Below are 11,297 nucleotides of genomic sequence, written 5' to 3' on the forward strand. Positions count from 1 at the left end.
CTGATGGAGGCCTACTTTTTAGACCTCCGAAAACTCAATAAATTCGTAAGGTTCCAATGGTTCAAAATGGTCACATTAGCAACAATAATACCAGCACTGGAACAGGGGGACTGTTTTTTAGCCCTTGACCTCCAAGATGCCTATTTTCATGTAACCATGCATCACACACACAAGAGGTTCCTCAGATTTACTCTAGGGACAGAACACTATCAGTACAAGGTTCTGCCATTTTGCCTTTTGACAGCACTTTGGGTGTTTTCCAAAGTGCTTGTGGTAGTAGCTGCACACCTCCAGAAACATGGAGTGACAATTTTTCCCTGTCCAGATTATTGCCTTATTAAAAGCACCACCCAGACAGATGCCATAGACACTATACACACAAAAAATCACCCTCCTCTCGTGGCTGAGACTACAACTTAGCGTACAAAATCAGCACTGACACCTGCGCAGAAACTGGACTTCATCAGGCAGCATCTCAATGCTCTAGGGGCCACAGTGTCACTATCACCAATCAGATTTCTCATCATAGTCAATCTGATCTCCACCATACTGAACAGCCCACAGATATCAGCACAGACCTGCCTCCAGTTATTAGGCCACATGGTGGCAACCACATTCATGGTATGACATTCGTGTCTTCACATGTGCTGCCTTCAGGGTTGGTTAAGAACCATCTACATACCACACAAACACAGCCTAAACAGAGGCCTCGTAATGCCACTCAAAATCAAAGACTCGCTAAACTGGTGGACGCAACCCAAAAATATGTGTGTGGGAGTCCCTTTCAAACAGACTCCACCTTCAATGATTCTCACAACCGATGCCTCTTTGATAGGCTGGGGAGCTCACCTACAATATCAAACAATTCAGGGCAGGTGGTCTCCTACCAAAACACTGTTACACATAAATAGATCATCCATAGACCTCTTTGTGACTTCCCAGAATTGCAAATGTCTGCAATTCTGTGCAAGAGCAGGGTTGGGCCCTCCTTCCTTGGATGACGCCTTTCTCTTCAAATGGGACGTGCCTCTGCTATCAAAGGTAAGAAATAAAATAGGAGCCAACAAGGCCAAAATCATCCTGATAGCCCCCACATGGCCCAGAGAAACTTGGTACTTGTACCTGTTGAGGATGACTGTATGTGCACCATGTACTCTTCCACCCTTGCTGAATCTTCTCTCGCAAGATGCCAGATAGATTTACCTTCGAAACCTACAGAGACTTCACCTGAGAGCATGGCTCCTACTAGGCTCCAGCATGACAAACAGATCTGCTCGGAACAGGTGAAAGACTTATTAGAAAACAGTAGGACAACCACATGGAATACTCACCTGCATAAATGGAAGAGATTCACCATCTGGTGCCAAAACAAATGAGCCCAACCTGTTGTTACCCCTTTCCAATGATTTTAGAATACACGCTAGAACTAATGAACTGCAGCCTATCCCTTAGCTCACTTAGAGAACACCTCACCGCTATTACTGCTTTTCAACACAGGGTAGATGAGATATTGATATTTGCCCATCCTACTGCCAAATATTTTCTTAGAGGCATCAGAAATGTCTACCCTGAAATACCTACCCCACCTTGGGACTTGAACTTGGTACTTTGCTGCCCTACTGGGGCCCCATCGAACCATTAGCAACATGCTCTGTCAATGAAGATGGCCTTCTTAGTCACAATCACATCCGCCCAACGAGTGGGAGAGTTAGGAGCCCTCATGGCGCACTCACCACATAACATCTTTTTCAAAGATAAGGTCACCATAAGGTCACTTCACCCTAAATTTTTACCTAAAGTAACCTCCTCTTTCCACTTGAACAACCAAACCATCTTCCCTCATTCTTCCCCAAACCTCATAGAAGCAAACAGGACTCAGTAGTTACACACCTTGGATGTCAGACACACACTAGCATTCTACCTTGAGAGAACCAAGACCTTCAGAAAGTCAGAGATGTTTTATTTCAACTTTGGAATGATCTAAAGGTTCTGGCATTTCCAAGCAGAGACTGTCCAAATGGATTTCTGGATGCATTCACCTTTGCTACCAACCAACAGCATGACATACAGCCCCCACTAGAGAGCCAAACCCACTCTACCAGGTTATCATCAACCTCGGTAGCTTTTCTCAACAAGGAACCGATCATGGACATTTGTAAAGCGGCCACTTGAGTGTCCGCACACACATTTACAAAACGCTATATAATAGATCAGAGCTCAAGATGGGACGCATTGGTAGGACTTAATGTGCTATCGTCAATTACCCACACAACTCCAAAGCCCCTTCAGTCCACCAAGGGGCACTGCTCCTCAGTCACCCGAAGTCGAGAACCCCCAGGGACAATCCTCGAAGAAAAGAAGGTTATTCACTCTGTGAAGTAACTGAGGTTCTTTGAGATGGTGTCCCTTTGGGTGCTCCACTACCCACCCTCTTTCCCTCTATTTCAGAGTTCAATCGATGGATTTGGTGGTGGTGAAGGAACTGAGGGGGGGAGGTGTCTGGTCACGTGGCGCTAGATAGGCACTGACAGCGGCGCGAGATGGGAAGAGCACATGCACGACCCAGACGAGCACTGCTGCTGAAATTCTTTGATCGAAGGTGCAGGGACATACCAACATCTGAAGTGGAGCATCTCGGGGACGCCATCTCAAAGAACCTCAGTTACTGCACAGGGTGAGTAACCTTCTCTTCCATCAGAGTCCATTTGGTGGCTGTCTCCTCAGCTTTCCACTCTCCCATGGATAACCAATTAATTTTTTCAAACCCTATATCCATCAGATTTCTAAAGGTTTTGCTTAGATTTTACCCAGGAGTTCATAACCTGGTTCCACAGTGGAGATTGAATTTAGTGCTAACAAAGTGGATGGGTCCCCCCTGTGAGTCCCTAGTGACTTGTTCTCTGTTACACCTGTCTATGAAAGTGGCTTTCCTGGTGGCTGTAACTTCATCCAGGAGAATAGGGGTGTTGTGAACTTTAATATCAGAGCCTCTCTATACACTTTTTTTTAGGGACAATATTTTCCTTTGACCTCGCCCTAAATTCCTGTCTAAAGTGGTTTCCAAATTTCACATGAATCAAGTGATTTTATTTACCGAATATCTTTCCAAAGCCCTTTTTGAGTAAAAGGGAAGAAAAGCACCATACTCTAGATATTAGAAGAGTTTTGGCTTTTTACTTGGATTGGACTAGACCATTCAGGTCTTTGTCTCAATTCTTTGTCACAGTTTCAGGCAAAGTAAAGGGACATCCAGTATCCACCTAGAGCAGGGCTACATCTGGGTATGGAAATTGTAGGGCGGGCCATTAATGCTCACAAAATTGGAGGTTGAGGTGCAGGGGAGGGCTCTGGGGTGGGGCCAGAAATGAGGTTCCCAGCCAATGGCTGCTGTGGGGGCGGCACTTGGGATGGGGGGAGCATGCGGAGCCCCTTGGCTGTCCCTAAACATAGGAGCCGGAGCGGGGACATGCCACTGCTTCTAGGAGCCACATGGAGCAAACTCTGTATAGGTCCCCGGCAGGAGCTCAAGGGCCAGATTAAAATGTCTGAAAGGCTGGATGTGGCCGCCGGGCCATAGTTCGACCACCCCGACCTAGAGGATGTCTGCCTGGATTTCCAGCTGTATTTGCTTATGCTACTGATTGGCTGATGTTACACCTCTGAGTAAAGTAATGGCTCACCCAACCAGGTTCCGGCGGCTTCCATGGTCTTTCTGGATATTTATAGGGCAGCAACCTGGCCATAGCAATATATATTTGCCTTTCCCTGTGCCATCTCTCATCCATCTAGAAACAATGCCAGATTCAGAAGAGTGCTCCTACAATCCATGTTAAAGTTGGACTCTGAGCCCACCTTCAGTTCAAACTGTTTGTGAGTCACTTACAGTGGAATGGATGTGCAATCACTCAAAGAATAAAAACATTACCTATCTTTCTGTAACTGCTATTCTTTGAAATGTGTTGCACATGTCCATTCCACACTCCACCCTCCTTCCTCTCTCTATCACAGTCTTTCTGGCAGGAAGAAACCGAGATGGCTCAGGACAGGGGTCCTTCATTCTTGTCTGCCGTGGCATGAGGTATCAGGGGCCACTCATGCTGAGTTGAGAGAAAAATCTCTGATGTGCACACACATATTAGAATGGACACATGCAACACATCTTGAAGAACAACTCTTTTTTCAGTCAGATCAAGGCTGAGCAAGTTCCAGATTCAAGGACCTATCACTGAGCATATTTTAACTTCGCCCCCTTCTCATTTAAACTGAGGTCTCTTAAGCTACCAGACTTCTTTGATCACAACTGCTGCTCTGTCACACAGAAAGCCAAGACCAAGTCCTTTTAAGACTTTATAAAGGTCAAAGCCAACACCCTACATTTCACCCAGACACTCCTCACTACTTTTCTAACTAACAAAAGTTTCCTCTTGACTTCACTTATTCAAATGAATTGTACTTCAGTATCCTATGTCAACACAATTCTTAAAAATATTCTAGTTCTTCTTCGAGTGCTTGCTCAGATCCATTCCAGTTAGGTGTGCGCGCGCCGCGTGCACGTTCATCGGAAGATTTTTACCCTAGCAACACTCAGTGGGTCGGCTGGGTCGCCCCCTGGTGTGGCGCCACCATGGCGCTTGATATATACCTCTGCTGACCCAACCGCTCCTCAGTTCCTTCTTACCACCCATGTCGGTCGTTGGAACAGTGGAGCACGGCTTAGCTGTCCTCCACTTCCCTAGCTATTCGTATTTTCTTCGATATCTTCTTGTATATAGTTGGAATTATATAATTACAGTTAGTTTGATAGTTGTTTAGATAGTTAATGTATATAGTTAAGCGGGGTTTGGGCATTAGCCCCTCCCCCACACCTGGTGTCGGGGCCCATGCCCGGTTCACTGGGATTCAAACCTTGCTCGGCCTGCCACAAGCCGATGCCTACAGGAGATCCCCACAACTCCTGTCTCAAGTGCCTCGGGGAATCGCATTCTACTTCGGAGGAAGCGCCGGTCCAGCCACAAGACTCCCGGATCCTAGCAGAGGCAGAGGCTGGCCACCAAGAAGAGGCCTTAACTGACCCGCTTGTCCCTGGTCTCTCCTCATCGTCCTCCCCTGATGAGGCGGTAGCTGGAACATCATCCGTAAGCCCTCCGCCAATTGACCTGAGGGCCCACCAGGACCTCCTCAGGCGGGTGGCACTAAATATGAACTTGCAAGTCGAGGAGGTCCTGGAGGTAGAGGACCCAGTGGTGGACATTTTATCATCTCATGCCCCCATGAGAGTGGCCCTCCCCTTTATCTGGATGATCCAGGCCAATGCCAACACGATCTGGTCGTCTCCGGCCTCTATCCCACCTGCTGCCCGGGGAGTGGAACGTAAATATACGATGCCCTCCAAGGGCTACGAATACTTACACGTCCATCCTCCTCCCTGCTCCCTCGTTGTCCAGTCAGTCAATGAGAGAGAACGCCATGGTCAACAGGCGCCAGCCCCGAAATAAAAGGACGCGAGGCACATGGACTTGCTGGGGTGCAAAGTCTACTCTGCAGGGGCACACCAACTCCGCGTGGCTAATCAGCAAGCCCTCCTTAGCCGCTATAATTATAATACCTGGGCGGCGGCTGACAAGTTTAAGGAGTTGCTCCTGCAGGACTCCCAACAGGAATTTGCGGCCCTCCTGGATGAGGGAAAGAAGGTGGCTAGAACTTCCCTCCAGGCTTCCTTGGACGCAGCGGACTCTGCAGCCAGAACCCTAGCCTCCGGAGTTACTATGAGATGTATCTCATGGCTGCAAGACTCAAGCCTTCCCCCGGAGCTCCAGCATACAATCCAGGACCTCCCCTTTGAAGGGCAAGGCCTCTTCTCTGACAAGACAGACCCTAAGCTGCAAAGCCTAAAAGATAACAGGGTCATTATGCGCTCACTAGGCATGCACACGCCAGTGACTCAGCGCAGGCCCTTCCGGCCCCAGCCACACCGCTCTTACCCTCAGCCCAGACAGAGACAGGACTTTGCCAGAAGGCGGGGTAGAACCGGTCGTCGGAGGCAGTCAGGCACCCAAGGGGGCCAGAACCAAGGTTCCTCCAAACCACCCACAGGGCCAAAACCTACCTTTCGAAGGTGTGCTCAAGGGCGACGTACCAGTTTCGTTAAAGGATCTGTTCCCTCCTTTCACCAACCGCCTCTCCCTTTTCCTCCCTGCATGGTCCCAGCTAACGTCAGATAGCTGGGTCTTACGCAAGCTGGAATTTGAGTACCACCTCCAATTTATTTCACGACCCCCCTTCCTCGTCCCTCTTCAGGGACCCCTCTCACGAGCAATTCCTCCTTCAGGAGGTGCAGATGCTCCTTGCCAAAGGAGCCATAGAGGAGGTACCAAAACACGAAAGGGGCACGGGGTTTTACTCCCGCTACTTCCTAATCCCCAAGGCAAAGGCGGGGGGGGTCTCAGACCTATCCTGGATCTGCGGGAACTCAACAAATTCATGATAAAGTTGAAGTTCCGCATGGTATCCCTGGGGACCATCATCCTATTCCTGGATCCCGGAGACTGGTATGCCGCCCTCGACATGAAAGATGCGTATTTTCACATAGCCATCTACCCTCCTCATAGGAAGTACCTCCGGTTCGTAGCCAACTGCCAACATTTTCAGTTCACAGTCCTACCATTCGGCCTCTCTACAGCCCCAAGAGTACTTACGAAATGCATGGCTGTAGTCGCCTCCCACCTCCGCCGCCACCGAATACACGTTTTTCCGTATCTAGACTACTGGCTCATCCGAGGGACCTCCGAGGCACAAGTCACCCATCACATCAGCATTGTCAAGGACCTTTTCCTACATCTAGGCCTGATGATCAATGTGGAAAAATCCACTCTGATTCCCACTCAGAAGATAGACTTTATTGGCGCCACCATGGACTCCAATCTCGCCAGAGCCTGCTTACTGCTGCCCCGGTTCCAGGCAATGGTGGCCATCATCCAGAGCCTGCAAGCTGTTTCGTTGACTTCGGTTCGCACTTGCCTCGGTCTCCTGGGTCACATGGTGGCCTGCACGTTTGTGACGAAGCACGCCAGACTGCACCTCCGTCCCCTCCAATTGTGGCTCAACTCACTGTACCGACCAGGCAGAGATGCCATAGACATGATAGTCACCATTCCCCTGAGCATCTTAGGCTCCTTCAAATGATGGCTGACCTCCTCCCTGGTGTGTGCAGGGCTGCCGTTCCATCCGCACTAGCCCTCTATGTCCCTGACGATGGACGCGTCATCTCTCGGCTGGGGTGCTCACCTCAGACATCTATGCACTCAAGGCCTTTGGTCATCTCAGGAACTGGCCTTGCACATCAATGTCCGGGAGCTGAGAGCAGTCCGCCTTGCGTGCCAAGCATTTCAGCAGCACTTGCAAGGCCATTGTGTGTCAATATTCACAGACAACACAACAGCCATGTACTATATAAACAAACAGGGAGGGACACGGTCGTCGACCCTTTGTCAGGAAGCCATATGACTCTGGGACTTTTGTATAGCCCACTCTATAGACCTGATAGCGTCCTTTCTCCCGGGGGTTCGAAACACTCTGGTGGATCACCTCAGCAGATCCTTCCTTTCTCACGAGTGGTCGCTTCGCCCGGATGTTATTCTTTCGGTTTTACGGAAGTGGGGATTTCCCCGTGTAGACCTCTTCGCGTCCCGCAAGAACAGGAAATACCAGATATTCTATTCCTTTCAAGGCCTCTCCCAGGGTTCGATAGCAGACGCTTTCCTGATACCATGGACGACTCACCTGCTGTACGCTTTTCCACCGTTCTCGCTCATCCACAGGGTCCTCCTGAAAGTACGCAGGGACAGAGCCTGCTTGATCATGATCGCTTCAGCTTGGCCCAGGCAGCACTGATACACCATGCTGCTCAACCTGTCAATAACCAACCCCATCCCTCTGCCTCTTCACCTGGACCTGATAACTCAGGACCACGGCAAACTTCACCACCCAGACCTACAGTCGCTCCATCTCACGGCATGACTCCTGAGTGGTTGACCCAGTCTGAGTTGCATTGCTCTGCCCCAGTGCAACAAGTGCTCTTGGGTAGTAGAAAGCCTTCCACTAGATCAAAATATCTGGCCAAGTGGAAGCATTTCTCATGCTAGTGCGGAGAGCAGAACGTTCTTCCTGCTGAGGTCTCGATCCCCACCATCTTGGACTACCTCTGGTCCCTTAAACAGCAGGGCTTAGCGGTACCATCATTGAGGGTACACTTGGCTATCTCTACCTTCTACCTAGGGGAGAATGGCCGCTCAGTGTTTTCACATCCTATGGTATCTCGCTTCCTCAAGGGCTTGAAGCGTCTATACCCTCAGGTACGCCGCCCTGCCCCAACCTGGGACATCAACCTCGTTCTTACCAGATTTAACATCAGCTCCATTCGAGCTGTTAGCAACTTGCTCACTTCTGTACCTGTCCTGGAAAACTGCTTTCCTTGTGGCCATCCCATCGGCAAGACGAGTTTCTGAGCTTCAGGGTTTCATGGTGGACCTTCCATATACTATGTTCCACAAGGACAAGGTGCAGTTGCGACCACATCTGGCCTTTCTCCCCAAAGTGGTATCGGCCTTCCATGTTAGCCAGGAGATCTTCCTTCCGGTCTTCTTCCCGAAGCCACATTCATCATGCAGGGAGCAACAATTGCACTCCCTAGATGTCCATAGAGCACTTGCTTTTTATATCGAACGGACAAAGCCCTTCCACAGAACACCCCAACTCTTCGTCGCGGTGGCAGAGCGTATGAAGGGCCTACCCGTTTCCTCACAAAGGATTTCATCCTGGGTGTCATTGTGCATCCGTACCTGTTACGACTTGGCTCATGTCCCCTCGAGCCACGTCACTGCGCACTCTACCAGGGCTCACGCTTCATCTGCTGCCTTCCTGGCTCACGTGCCCATCCATGAGATATGTCGCGCAGCTACCTGGTCCTCGGTCTATACCTTCGCCTCTCTCTATGCACTGGTTCAGAAATCCAGAGATGACGCAGCCTTTGGCTCCACAGTATTACATTCTGCGACATCTCACTCCAACCCTACCGCCAAGGTAAGGCTTGGGAATCATCTAACTGGAACGCATATGAGCAAGCACTCGAAGAAGAAAAGATGGTTACTCACCTTTGTAACTGTTGTTCTTCAAGATGTGTTGCTCATATCCATTCCAAACCCGCCCTCCTTCCCCACTGTCGGAATAGCCTGCAAGAAGGAACTGAGGATCGGTTGGGTCGGCAGGGGTATATATCAAGTGCCATGGTGGTGCCACTCCAGGGGGCGACCCAGCTGACCCACCAACGGTTGCTAGGGTAAAAATCTTCCGACGAATGTGTACGCGGCACGCACACACCTAACTGGAATGGATATGAGCAACACATCTCGAAGAACAACAGTTACAAAGGTGAGTAACAGTCTTTTACTGGCTCTCTAAAAGGAGAGTGATGTGTGGGCCAGAGACTATAGTTTGGATTTCATATGCCAGCTTGGGTTTGCATGGCTGAGAGTTAAAGGGAATAAACCCAACATTTCTCCGTTTTAAACAGAGCTACTTTAATGTGGAAGCCATTGACAGACAACCAAGGACCATCCATCATTGTCCTTTATATATAAACTTTTCAAACTACAACCACATTTTAAGTGATGAAAGATTCTTAACTGATGGAAAGTGATACTAAAGTCCTCCATCCAAAGAATGACCCTGAGCTGAATGGACCTTCCATGGGGCCAAAACGGTCTCTCCATGACCTTCTTGTTAAACTGCCACATATGGGTATCAGTACTACTATTTTCTTTAAATGAATATTTATCTTCTAGACCCTGAATTGAGTGGTAAGATATTGAACAGTCATTAGCTGATAGTGAATTAGATTTTAGCTTGACTAAGCAGATTCTAATACCAATCCTCTGAGCAAATCGGTCCTCCAACTCAAATTATAATTACATTTTAAATAATATTTTGGTGGCTAAAGGGTTCCACTCTACCCTTGCTGTAGCAACTCCAACTGTATGGCCTCTAGTTTAAGAACATAAGAACAGCCATTCTGGATCAGACCAAAGGTCCATGTAGCCTAGTATCCTGTCTTCCGCCAATGGCCAAGGCCAGGTGCTTCAGAGGGAATGAAGAGAACAGGCAGTCATCAAGTGATCCATTCCCTGTTGTCCATTCCCAGCTTCTGGCAAACAAAGGCTAAGGACACTGTCCCTGCCCATCCTGGGTAATAGCCATTGATAGAGCTATCCTCCATGAATTTATATAGTTCTTTTTTGAATCCTGTTAGTGTTGGCCTTCACAATATCCTCTGGGTGGCAAAAGTTCCATAGGATGACTTGCCTTGTGTAAATAAATACTTCCTTTTGTTTGTTTTAAACTTGCTGCCTATTAATTTCATTTGGTGACCCCATGTTCTTGTGTTATGAGTAAATAACACTTCCTTATTTACTTTCTCCACACCAGTCATGATTTTATAGACCTCCATCATATCCCCCCTTAGTCATCTCTTTTCCAACCTGAAAAGTCCCAGTCTTATTAATCTCTCCTCATATGAAAGCTGTTCCATACCCCTAATAATTTTTGTTGCCATTTTTGGAACCTTTTCCAATTGCAATATATCTTTTTTGAGATTGGGCGGCCAGATCTGCAGGCAGTATTCAAGATGTGGGTGTACCATGGATTTATATAGAGAGGCAACATAATATTTTCTGTCCTATTATCTATCCCTTTCTTGATGATTCCCAACATTCTGTTCGCTTTTTTGACAGCTGCTGCACATTGAGTGGATGTTTTCAGAGAATTATCCACAATAAAGCCAAGATCTCTTTCTTGAGCGGTATCAGCTAATTTAGACCCCATCATTTTATATGCATAGTTGGAATTAAGTTTTCAAATGTGCATGACTTTGCATTTATCAACATTGAATTTCATCTCCCATTTTGTTGCCCAGTCACCTAGTTTTAGACTGATCTGTCTCTAACAGCAAATACCAACTGCAGCTACCTGGCCAAAGCACCCAACCAACAGCAACTACAAAACTCTAACTCAGCAGATTAACCACAAGGAGAGCATCAAACATGATTGAAGGCAAGGCAAGAAATTAGGTTTAATCTGCAGCAAGAGCGTTTTAGGTTAGATATTAGGAAAAGCTTTCAAACTAGAAGGGCAGGCTTCCAAGGGAGATTGTGAGGTCATGTCAGGCCTTGCCTACACTACAACGTTGCAGCGCTGGTGAGGGGGTTACAGCGCTGCAACTTAGGATGTGTACACACCTGCAGGGC

This window comes from Gopherus evgoodei, chromosome 1, assembly GCF_007399415.2.
Source record: "Gopherus evgoodei ecotype Sinaloan lineage chromosome 1, rGopEvg1_v1.p, whole genome shotgun sequence".
NCBI classification, from domain to species: Eukaryota; Metazoa; Chordata; order Testudines; family Testudinidae; genus Gopherus; species Gopherus evgoodei.